Here is a 12,390-nt window from a genome sequence, read left to right as displayed (position 1 = left end):
TTCTTGATGAACAGGACACATCTGTGAGAGAGAAAAGGCTAAGGGAATCAGCATTATCTGGGTGCCCTCTATGGGCTAGTCCAGTGGTTCTAAGAAGGGTCACTGGGTAAGCAGCATTAGCCTCACAGGGAACTCGTTAGAAACATAAAATCTCGGGCCTCACTGGAACACACCTACTGGAACAGAAATTATGGGCATGGAGCATGGCAATGTGCTTTCACAAACCTTCCAGGTAATTCTGGTAAAATACAAGCCTGGGGTCGCCTGGGTGGCTCAGTCAGTTAAGTGTGTGCCTTCGGCTCAAGTCATGATCTCAGGGTCCTGGGATCAAGCCCCATGTCGGACTCCCTGCTCAGTGGGGTGTCTACTTCTCCCTCTCTCTTGCTGCTCCCCCCTGGTTGTACTTGTTCTCTCTCTGCCTCTCAAATAAAATCTTAAAAAAAAAAAAAAAAAAAAAAAAGCCTGGAAGCTACTGGGCTTGGCATTTTGCACACGCTACTTCATTTGATCTTCATAGATCCTGACTAGTAGGCATTGGTCCCCATTTACCCATTAGAAAACTGAGACTCAGTGAAGCTCATAAATTCCTCAGGTTTATACAACTGGAAGTGGAGATATTAATCCATCTGTTGACGAGCCTGAGATTTTTCCACTTAAAACAGTGCTTCTCAAACTGTGAGGTTAAAATCACCTGGAGAGGGGTGCGTGGGTGGCTCAGTGGGTTAAAGCCTCTGCCTTCAGCTCAGGTCTTGATCTCAGGGTCCTGAGATCCAGCCCCCTGCATCAGACTCTCTGCTTGGCAGGGAGCCTGCTTTCCCCCCTCTCTCTGCCTGCCTCTTCTCTGCCTAATTGTGATTTCTCTCTCTGTCAAATAAATAAATCTTAAAAAAAAAAAACAAAAAACTTTAAAAAAATCTTAAAAAAAAATCACCTGGAGATTAACTATTAAATATAGATTCCGATTCAGGGGTCTGAGAGGCCCCAGGTAGTTTTGACAGGCTCCCAGGTGTCCGCAAGGTTGCTGGTGCCCAGTGCACTCTGAGTAAGGGGATCCCCAGATACGACAGCATGGCCCCCATATCCACAGCCTCAGCTTCCTCTGGGAATTTGCTAGAGGTCCAAATTCTAGGCTCCACCCAGACCTAGGGAGTCAGAAACTCGAGGGGGTGCCCCCAACCTATTTTAACAAGCCCTTAATTCAATTTTGATTCATGCCAGACTTGGAAAACCATGATCTTATTTCCATACTAGAAAACTCACTGCTGGAGCGCCTGGGTTAAGCCTCTGCCTTTGGCTCAGGTCATGATCTCAGGGTCCTGGGATCAAGCTCTGCATCGAGCTCTCTGCTCAGCGGGGAGCTTGCTTCCTCTGTGTCTCTCTGCCTGCCTCTCTGCCTACTTGTGATCTCTCTCTTGTGTCAAATAAATAAATACAACCTTTAAAAAAAAAAAAAAGAAAACTCACTGCTCGCCTGGTATGAAGCAAAGTGGTGCTTGCATTGTAGGTATTTGAAAACCATTAAAAGAGAAACTGGACAAGGGGGAAAAAAGATAAAATGTGTAAACTGGAATGGCACCTTGAATTAAGTGTGTTTCCATGAGAAAAAGATAAAGGGAATTATCACTGGCTATCTAATGAGTGGCTCTTTGTCATGGCTCTTCCCAGTGCACACTGGCCGTGGGGCTGGTGGGTACTAGCCCTGAGCCAAGAGAATGTTGACTGAAGGATACCAGTGATACCCGAACATACTAGATCTGGCATTGCACAGAAGGGGGATGCTTACATTTTTCCCAGAAAATACCAAACAGCAGGGAGAAGATAAAAATCTGTTCCTGTTTGGCATATGGCAAATTACCTAAAAACAAACCAACCCAAACAAAACAAAACAAACAAAAAACTTGAAATTTTTCTTTTAATCTCATGTAATCTGAAAAGTTGACATGCACTATCTTTTGTTTCTGATCAGTGCATGTTACTTTGACAAAAGTAATATTTTAAGTTTAAGATAAAAGGGGAGAGATGATGTTGTATCAAGTATGTTAGGCTCATAAAATTAACTGAAGTAAAGACATGTGAAACCAGTATCTAGATTGGCATGTATGTACATTCTTCTTTGTCTTGAAGCTCCAGTATGTTGAGAACCGGACTCAGAATACATGAGAACAGGGGCAGTAGCCCACCCATGCTTTTGGAGCTGTGTAAAGCTGATCATGGCGATGGGGATCCAGAATGTTGCGTGGGTGTATTTTGCTGCCATATTTGAGGAACACTGTTTGGTGTTGGCTTGCTGTTTGGGTGGGAATTTTGAGAACTGTATTATAAATAATTTTTGAAAATAGAGTAGACGGAAAACTTCTTTGATCTATACATCAAATACTTTTAGCTTCCGAGGAAATACTCATCAAAGTATCTTCAGTAAAGAAAGATGATCAAAGAAATCCTGTGTTATACCCCTCGCGCTGTCCTTATTACATGTAAATGAAGGGAGGGTCTTAAAAGACTCTGTTCCCATGATCACATCTCTCTTCTGGCAATCAGACTCCCCTGCATCACCAAAGTCTTGTCACACACACAGAAGACTTCGGTTTTTCTCTTGAAGTTGTTGATCAGTAATGCTCAATCTTAAAAAGAAAACATTTCTTAATATGTTGACTTTGCAAGCTATACTGATTATTTTAGAGGATAGTCCTTGTCTTCATTACAACCAGAGTTTTACTCCTTTTCATAATATTTGGGGGTGAGCGTGACACAAAAGCAAACAGTACACAGACACACGTTGGAGAAATTGCAGGCCTGGTTCCAGATCCCTGCAATGAAGTAAATAACTTAATAAAGCAAGTCCAGTGAATTTCTGGGTCTCCCAGTGTATATAAAAGTTATGTTTATACTGTACTGAGTCTGTTAATTGTGTAGTAGCATTATGTCTAAGAAGCAGTGTACAAACTTTAATTTAAAAACTATTTATCTACCTGTGTATCTAAATTTTAGGTAGTTAACATACAGTGCGATATTGGTTTCTGGAATAGAATTCAATGATTCATCACTTCCAACAGCCAGTGCTCATCCTAACAAGTGGCCTCCTTTAATGCCCATCACCCGTCTGGCCCCTCCCCCACCCACCTCCCTCCATCAGCCCTCAGTCTCTTCTCTGTCATTAAGAGTCTCTCATGATTTGTTTCCCTCTCTCTTTTTTCTTCCCCCTTCCCATATGATCATCTGTTTTCTTCCTTAAACTCCACATAAGAGTGAAATCACATGGTTTTTGTCTTTCTCTGACTGACATATTTAACTTAGCATGATACACTCCAGCTCCGTCCATGTCATTTTGCAGCTGCACCAGTTTGCATTCCCACCAACAGTGCAAGAGCGTTCCCCTTTCTCTGCATCCTTGCCACCATCTGTTGTTTCTTGTGTTGTTGATTTTAGCCATCCTGACAGCTGTGAGATGATTTGTCTCTTAGCCATCTGGATGTCTTTTTTGGAAAAGTATTTATTCATGTCTTCTGCCCATTTCTTAACTGGGTTATTTGTTTTGTGGGTGTTGAGTTTGGTAAGTTCTTTATGTATTTTCGATACTAGCCCTTTATCTGATATGTCGTTTATAAATGCCTTCTCCCATTCCATAGGTGTCTTTTAGTTCTGTTGATTGTTTCTTTTGCTGTGCAGAAACGTTTTATCTTAATGAAGTTCCAGTAGTTCATTTTTGCTTTTGTTTCCCTTGCCTTTGGTAATGTGTCTAACAAGAAGTTGCTATGGCGAAGGTCGGATTTCTGCCTGTGTTCTCCTCTAGGATTTTGATGATTTCCTGCCACACATTAAAGTATTTCATTCATAAAAATACCTTATTGCTAAAAAACTGCTAATCATCCTCTGAGTTTTTGGTGAATGGTAATCTCTTTGCTGGTGGAAGGTCTTGCCTTAGTATTGATGGCTGATCAATGGTTCAGTGGTCGCTGAAGGCTGGAGAGGCTGTGGCAATTTCTTAAAATGAGACAATGAAGAAAATGAGACAATGAGAAAATGAAGTTTGCCCCAGTGACTGACATTTCCTTTCACCAACAATTTCTCTATAACATGCAATGCTACTTGATAGCATTTTACCCACCGGAGAACTTCTTTCAAAATTAGTCTGTCTTCTCAAACCCTGCCCTTGCTTTATCAACTAAGGTTATGTGACATTCTAAATCCCTTTTTATATTTAGTTTGTTTTTATGGAAGTATAGTAGACACACAGTCCCGTTTTCTCATCATCATTTATTAAAGAGACTGTCTTTCCCCCGTCGTGTATTCTTGCCTCCTTTGTCATAGACTAATCAACCATGTAAGTGTGGGTTTATTTCTGGGCTTCCTTATGCTGTTCCATTGCCCTCGGTGTCTACATTTTGCACCATTATCATACTGTTGTAATTATTATAGCTTTGTAGCATGTCTTGAAATCTGGGATTGTGATACCTTCAGATTTGTTTCTTTAGATTGCTTTGGCTATCCAGGGCCTTTAGTGGCTCCATACAAATTTTAATATTCATTGTAATGCTGTGAAAAATGCTACTGGTATTTTGTTAGAGATTACACTGAGTCTATAGATTGCCTTGGGTAGTATGCACAATTTAACATTGTTCTTTCAATCCATGAGCGTGGAATACTTTTCCATTTGTTTGTGTTGCCCTCTTTTATCAATGTTTTTACAGTTTTCAGGGTATAGGCTTTCATCTCCTTGGTTAAGTTTAGTCCTAGATATTTTATTCTTTTTGATGCAGCTGTTAATAGAATTCTTAATTTCTTTTTATGTTACCTTAATATTAGTGTGTAGAAATGTAACAGAGGTGTTTGTGTATTTTGTATCCTGCAACTTTAATGAATTCATTCATTACTTTTAATAGTTTTTGATGGAAACTTTTTAGGGTTTTCTATGTATAGTGTGCCCTCGGCAAATACTGACAGTCTGATTTCGTCCTTACCATTTTGGTACATTTTATTTCTTGTCTGATGGTTGTGAGGACTTCCATTACTATGTTGAATAAAAATGGGAAGAGTGGACATCCTTGTCATGTTTCTAATCTTAAAGGTAAAGCTCTTGGGTTTTCAACACTGTGTGTAATGTTATTGTGTTTGTCATGCATAGCTTTAATTAAGCTGAGGTTCCCTCTATACCCACATTGTTGAGAGTTTTTATCATGAATAGATGTTGGATTTTGTCAAACGCTTCTTCGACATCTATTGAGAAGATCATGTGATTTTTATCCTTCATTTACTTGATGTGGTATCATTGATTTATTTCTCTGGGTATTAAACCATCCTAAAATCTCCAGAATAAATCCTTCTTCACCATGGTGCATGATCCTCTTAATGTATTGTTGAATTCAGTTAATACTTTGTTGAGGATTTCTGCCTCTATGTTTATCAGGGATATTGGCCTAGTTGTTTTTGGGTGTTGTTTGTCTAGTGCCTTTGTCTGGTTTTGATATTAGAGTAATGTGGGCCCTGTATAATATATTTGGAAGCTTTCATTCTGTTTCCTTGTAATAATTGGAGAAGAATAGGTATTAACTCTCCTTTAAATGTGTGGTAGAATTCACTGTGAATCCTTGTGGTTCTGGAATTGTCTTTGTTGGGAACTTTAGGTTAATAATTCAGTTTCATACTAGTTATCAGTCTGTTGAGATTTTCTATTTCTTCCTGATTAAATTTTGGAAGATTATATGTTTCTAGGAATTTATCCATTTCTTCTAGGTTGTCCGATTATTTGGCATATAATTTTTACTAGGGCTTTCATATTTCTGTGCTATCAGTTGTTGCTTATTTGTCATTTCTGATTTTACTTACTTGGGTCTTCTTTTTTTCTTAATGAGTCTGGTTAAAGATTTATCAATTTTGTTATCTTTGCAAAGAACCAACTCTTGGTCTCGGTGATCTTTTCTATTGTATTGTTTGTCTCTGTTTCTTTTATTCTCTTTTTTATTTCCTTTTTTTTCTACTAACTGGGTTTCGTTGGTTTTTCTTTTTCTAGGTCCTTTAAGTGTAAGGTCAGGCTGTCAGGATTTTTCTTGTTTATAGAGATAGATTTGTATTGCTATAAATTTCCCTTCTGGAACTATTTGCACAGTGTCCCAAAGATTTTAGACCAGCGTTTTCATCTTCAAGTTTCTCTAGGTATTTTTTTTTTTTTAATCTCCTCTTTGATTTCTTTGTTGACTCATTGGTGGTTCATTGGGTTAGCCTCCATATGTTTGTGGTTTTTACGAGGTTTTTTTTTTTTTTCTTATAGTTGATTTCTAGTTTGATACTATGTGGTTGGAAAGAATGCTAGATATTATTTCACTGTTCTTAAATTAATTGAGACTTGTTTTAAGGTCTAACATGTGATCTATCCTGGAGAATGTACCACAAGCACTTGAAAAGAATGTGATTTTACTCTTTGGGGATGGAATGTTCTGTATATGTCTGTTTAAGTCCATCTGGTATAGTGTGTTGTTCAAAGCCACTGTTTTCTTACTGATTTTCTGTTGTCTGATCTATCCATAGATGTTAGTGGGATGTTAATTGTATTTCTGCCAGTTTCTTCCTTTATGTCTCTTAATATTCGCTTTCTGTATTTAGGTGGTTCAGTGTTGTGTGCATAGATATTTAAATTTGTCGGTGCAGAGATATTTAAAATAATTATATCCTTTTGATGGGTTGATCCCTTTATCCCTGTGTAGTGCCCTCCTTTGTCTCTTATTACAGTCTTCCTTTTAAAGTCTACTTTGATATAAATATGCTATCCTGGCTTTATTATTTTTCCTCTTCCATTTACATGAAACATCTTCCACACGTTCACTTCAGTCTGTACGTGTGTTTAGGTCTGAAGTGAGTCTCTTTTTAGGAAGCATGTAGATGGGTATTGTTCTTTTTTGTCCATTCAGTCACCCATGTCTTTTGATTGGGGCTCTCAGACCATTTATATTTAAAACTAATTGTTGGTAAGTAATTACTACCCTTTTGTTTTCTCATTGTTTTTCTGTTAGTCTTGTATTCCTTTCTTCTTATCTTGTTCTCTGTCTTGTGTGTGTGGTTGTTGTTTTTTTTAACCTACTCTAGTGTTATGCTTGGCTTTCTTACTCTTTTTGTATATCTATTACAGGTTTTCCTAAGTAATAATAGTTTATATTAAGTTGATGGTCACTTAAGTTTGAACACAGTCTGAAAGAACTTTATTTTACTATCCCACTCACCATTTTATGTATGCGCACAACTGTTTAGAAATTTTTATTTTGTTAATCTCCTTTCCTTTCATAGTATTCTTCTAATTATGGCCTTTTCTTTTCCACTTAAAGAGGTCCTTTTAACATTTCTTTTAAGTCAGGTTCAGTGCTGATGAATGCCTTTAACATTTTTGGGGGGAAATACTATTTCTCCTTCAGTACTGAATGATAATTTTGACATATAGAGTATTCTTGGTTGGAGGTTTTTTTCCTTTCAGAACTTTGAATATATATAATGCCATTCCCTTTTAGCCTGAAACATTTCTGCTGAAAAATCAGCTGATAGCCTTATGGAGTTTCCCTTTTACATAACTACTTATTCCTTCCAGCTTTTGAAATTCTCTTTGTTTTTAAAATTTGACATTTATTTATTTAAAGATTTATTTATTTGAGGAAGGGAGGGCTTCCCTGTGAAAATTACCTTCTGGCAAACATCGAGAGGGCAAAGAGGCAAAGGGAAGAGGGTAGATTTGGAAGATCCTCCTGGGCAGAAGAGTCACATGTGTAAAGGTTCTGTGGTAGTGAAGAGCCTGGGAAAACAAGGGGGTTGGAATGGAGGCCAGTGGTGGCCTGCAAGACAGTAGCCCAGCAGAGCAGCAGGGGCCAGGCCACAGTGCACAGCCCCACAGCCAGGCTGTCCCACAAGGCTGGCCCTAAGACCATTGGGAAGTGTTTTAAGCAGGAAGATGACAGGATTAAATGTAGTTTAGGTAACACTGGTCGAAAGAGTTGAGAATGAGCTGGGCTGGGAGGGATGGCTGAGGTAAGATGAGAGCTGACAGTCATCTGCATGCTGGCAGTAGAGAGAGGTGAAGGGGGTGATCCCAGAGGTATTGAGAAGGGAGATTTTCCTGGATCTGATGATGGACTAGGTATGGGGACGAGAGAAAAAGAAGCGTCAAAGATGGACACCCCAGGTTTATACATTGGGAAATCTGGCAATTTGAATTGAGACTGACGCTTTTTATAACTTGGCCATTCCATAATGACAAAAGCAGCCTTGGACGTTTCTACCAAATGCCGTTCAGATTCCCAGGGTGACTCTGAAATGCAGGTTGAAGGAGTTATCTAGTATTTGTTTGCTTGCTTGTTATTATTACACTGATCCTAGCCTTGACTCATTTTAACTGCTAAAAAGTCCCATGGTTTTACAGTTTCAAAAAATTAATTTTAACATATTATATTAAGAGTCTTGTTTTCATATAATTATTTCTCAAGGTTTTTCTTCCATAAGACATAAGAGAATTTAGGTTCATTTGTAATTACATAATTCATAAAGTCAGTCAGTGAAATCATTAAAATCCGTCTATTAAATAGTTAACTGGGTAAATCTACACTTCTAAGACAGCTGCTATTTACAATTCACTAGTTACAGTTTGAAGTGGAACATCATTTTCATACCCAGGCTCATGGTAGGTTGGGAGTTCCTGGGACCATGACATGTAATTCACTTTGCTCAGTTTCAAGTTTTTCTAAATTGCCTTCATCCTATTTATTTTTACAGACTTTTAAATTATAGCTCAGACTTGCAATTTTTAGCCATTCTTCCATATTCTCAGTTGAATATATAATCTTCCCACATTTTATTATGAAATTTTTCAAACCTGTAGAAGAGTCAGAAGAATTGTAAGTAGATATGCACGAGGCCACCACCTATGTCGTGTAGTGACCGTTTTGCTCAGTCATCTATCCACCTATCCTTGATTATTCATCAGTCCCTCTTAGTCTTTGATAGCTTTTAAACTAAGTTACATATAGCAGGACATTTCACCCCTTGGCACTTTACCCTGTGTATTATTGACTAGAGTTTAATACCTGTATCCAGGTTTTCTCATTTTTTAGGTGAAAGTTATATATAGTAAAATGCACAGATCTTAGGTATAGCATTCCTTGAGTTTTGACAGATGCACATACCTCTGTAATCCAGGCCCCATCAAGGTCCCAAATCTACTATCCCAAAAGTTCTCTCCGGGCCTTGCCATATATCCCTGCCTCTACTCCTACCCCTCCCACCCCTAAAGGGAACATGTTCTGAATACTTAACCACAGATGAGTTTTGCCTGTCCTAGAGTTGCATACAATATCTATGCTTTTATGTTTGGCTTCTGTGACTCATCACCATGTTTTGAGATGCATCTGTGTTATATATATCATAATTTTTCCCTTTTTCTTTTTTTTTGCTGAAGAGTATTCCGTTGTATCAGTTGACCACAGTTTATTTCCCTTGTTGATGAACTTCTGGAGTGTTTCCAGTTTTGGGCTCCTTTGAACATTCTTAGAGAAGACTTTTGGGGAACAACATATGCTTTTGTTTATCTTGGGTAAATATTTAGGAGTTAAGCTGAATACTGAGGAGTTGGGTCATAGGGTAGGTGTATGCTTAATTTTATAAGAGACTGCCACATCTGTTTTCAGAGCAATGGTACAATTTTCTCTTCACTCCAGCAAGGTATGAGAGTTCCAGCTATTCCACAGCCTTGACAGAATTTCTTTTTAGACACTGTGGTGGGTGTGTAGAGAAAATAAAAATGGTTTTAAATGGTTATTCCAGAAGAGGAAAACAATCAGATGACCCTGAAATCTTTCTCTTCCACACACATACACACAAAACCCAGAATTTGTGGGGCCTTTTAGAGCCAAGCATAATCATGTTTTTGTAAACAAAGCATTTAGCACAAGGACAGCAACATTTGTGGGAACCTGTAACATTTTAAATAATTAAAGGTTCAAAATGATAAATTCCACCCCCCCCCAAAACAAGGTGTAAGCTTCCAAGGACTTGCTAAGAAATCACAGCTTTGAGCTCTGGCAGGAGCAGCATAGGCCGAGGCCCGCGGTATTCATGTTGTAGGAACTTAGTGCTAAAGCATTAGGTTCCCCAGAAACACAGGGATCCAAATTCCCAGTCATGACTTCATGTGGACACATTTTACACTTTAAGCTTTCTTTCACAAAAGGGAAAACAAAAACACTCCACAGACAGTGGTTGACTTGGGGACACTGAATTATGACTGCTTTGCTTTACTTTAGCATACATGTGACAAAACCTATAGATAGCAGAGATTCAAGCCTTCCCCAAACTTTCAAAGGAAATTGTATTCCAAAGAGCTGCCCTCCTGTCCCACAGAGGATGTTGTCCTCAGACCCCAATTAAACAGGCCTGGGCCCAGAGCTTCCCTTGTGGGTCCTCCCTGTAAAGAGCTCTGTGACAAAGAGGAAGTGGGTTTGGAGCCGTTGATCACAGTTAGAAATTGGGTGCTGTTGTGTACTAGCTGGGAGGGTCAGGCAAGTGAAACCTCGGCTTCCCCATCTATCAGAGGAATGATGGTCCTTCCTCTGCCAGGGGTATTGTTCTGACTAGCCTGATGGCAAATGCAAAGGTGCTAGCACATGGCAGACATGGAGGAGATGGTGCCCTTGTCATGGCACAGCCGCTCCGTCTCTCTCCATGCCCCACAGCCCTCCAGCCCAGGTTACCCTCCTGGCTGCTTCTTGGAGAACAGCCAACTACAGAGCAGCTCCTTCCCTGTTGACTTCCTCAGAGAACACAGATGAGAAATATGAGGCAATAATTCCAGTGGACTCATTCATGCCAAGTTATAAATGTGGGTTTAGACCTCCAAGAAAAGAGTTGGAACTGTTAAAGAATTTTCATCCAAGTGAATCTTCAGTTGTGAAAGGGGTTGGGGAGGGGGAGGTATTCCCAAGAGGGAAGGAGGGAACCTGAGCCGGGAAGCTCTGAGGAAAGCCTAGTGCCACTGGAGGGTAACCAGCAGAGGGCCTCAGGCACTGCTCCCAACTCAGAGGATCAGGAAGTGACTCCTGAGACGCGTCCTGAGTGACAGGTGCTAATGTGGCCCTGTGAAACCTCCGCTTGTAAAGCAGGTGACATCAGGGAGTGACTTCCAGGCTTTGTTCCTGTCCATAGGAAAGAGTCCATCAGCGCTAGGTGAACTGTCTCAGGGGCAGTGGTTTTGGGGGTGTGCCTGACTGCTGCTCCAAAAGGGCCAAATACCACATCCTATGTTGGGAAAGGCAGATGGGAAGCTACCTCAGCAGAGGGACCTGGTACCTCTCACCTCCCCTCCCCTCTGTTCCCTCTTCTCCCTGGCCAGGACCATGGCACTAGCTTCTGAAAGGCAGGGTTGGGCTGTGTCAGCCGCGTAGGAGCTCCACAGATCATTCGGCTTGCCCGTGGGGGTCAATAAAAGACAAGGGCTTTTTGGAGTAATCAGGGAAATCATAGGCCTTCGTTCCTAAAGGAGAGGTGTATTCTGATTCAGAGAGAAAAGCTAAGTATTTAAGATGACCTGGTTTTGAGCTAAAGCTGACTGAGAAAACAATTTGCAAGGCTAAAGTTATATTTATTTTGTATGGTATCAAAAATCCACGTTGCACTCAGGAGCTTTGTAGCAAATGGTCTTTATCTGTAAAGGAAAAACTTAAACCAGTTGATCACAGAAGAAATAACAAGGTCCCACAATTATGGGATAAATGTGTCACAGCCTTTAAACACATTTTGAACAAGATTTCACACAGGCTGACTGTGTAGTTGTTTCAATAATCATGTGGCTCGGACTATGTGGAATGATTCCACATAATGTGGAAGAAAGCCCCCTTTCTTTAACACTTCAGTTTTACGTGATCGTTGTTCATTGGTTGTGTCAAGCTGGAATATCGTACCTGTTATCTGATGTGTAGGGAACTCCTGGCTATTACAGTTGGTGTTGGCTCTACACAGTCACCTGGCTTGTTTTTCAGGTTAACTTATGCCATTCAGTGAGTAGGTACAGAGACTTGATTGTCGAAGCAACTGGAAATGGATGATTTAGCAGCAAAGAAGCATGATAATAAGCATGATATAGCTAGATGCACCCCAATAACAATGTCTTAGTTATAAATGGAAAAAAATGCAAAATCCCAAAGTGTGTTTATTATTTTCTAGTATTAATGACTCACTCATTTGACAGATATCTATTGAGCATTAGCATAAAATCATTAGGATACCAAAGTTGATAATGAGAGGAAGTAGATGTTAAGCTGCATCCTAAGTTCCTATCTCTTTGTGAATAAACATTTTGTAAATCAACTCTGTCCATAATTGAGGAACACTAGAAGAGATTTTTAGAGAGGTTTTTAAAATCCTAGG

General features: G+C 39.7%; 1 protein-coding gene across 5 annotated transcripts in view; it reads left to right on the top strand.

The window, feature by feature from the left end:
• Positions 1-12,390, top strand: part of PDE8B (phosphodiesterase 8B) — a 276,199-nt gene that overhangs the window by 227,845 nt on the left and 35,964 nt on the right. The gene's annotated exons all lie outside the window — the stretch shown is intronic.

This window comes from Lontra canadensis, unplaced genomic scaffold (genome assembly GCF_010015895.1).
Source record: "Lontra canadensis isolate GAN:19392208 unplaced genomic scaffold, GSC_riverotter_1.0 scaffold4, whole genome shotgun sequence".
In the NCBI taxonomy this organism is placed as follows: Eukaryota; Metazoa; Chordata; class Mammalia; order Carnivora; family Mustelidae; genus Lontra; species Lontra canadensis.
This window is presented reverse-complemented; position numbering and strand designations above follow the sequence as displayed.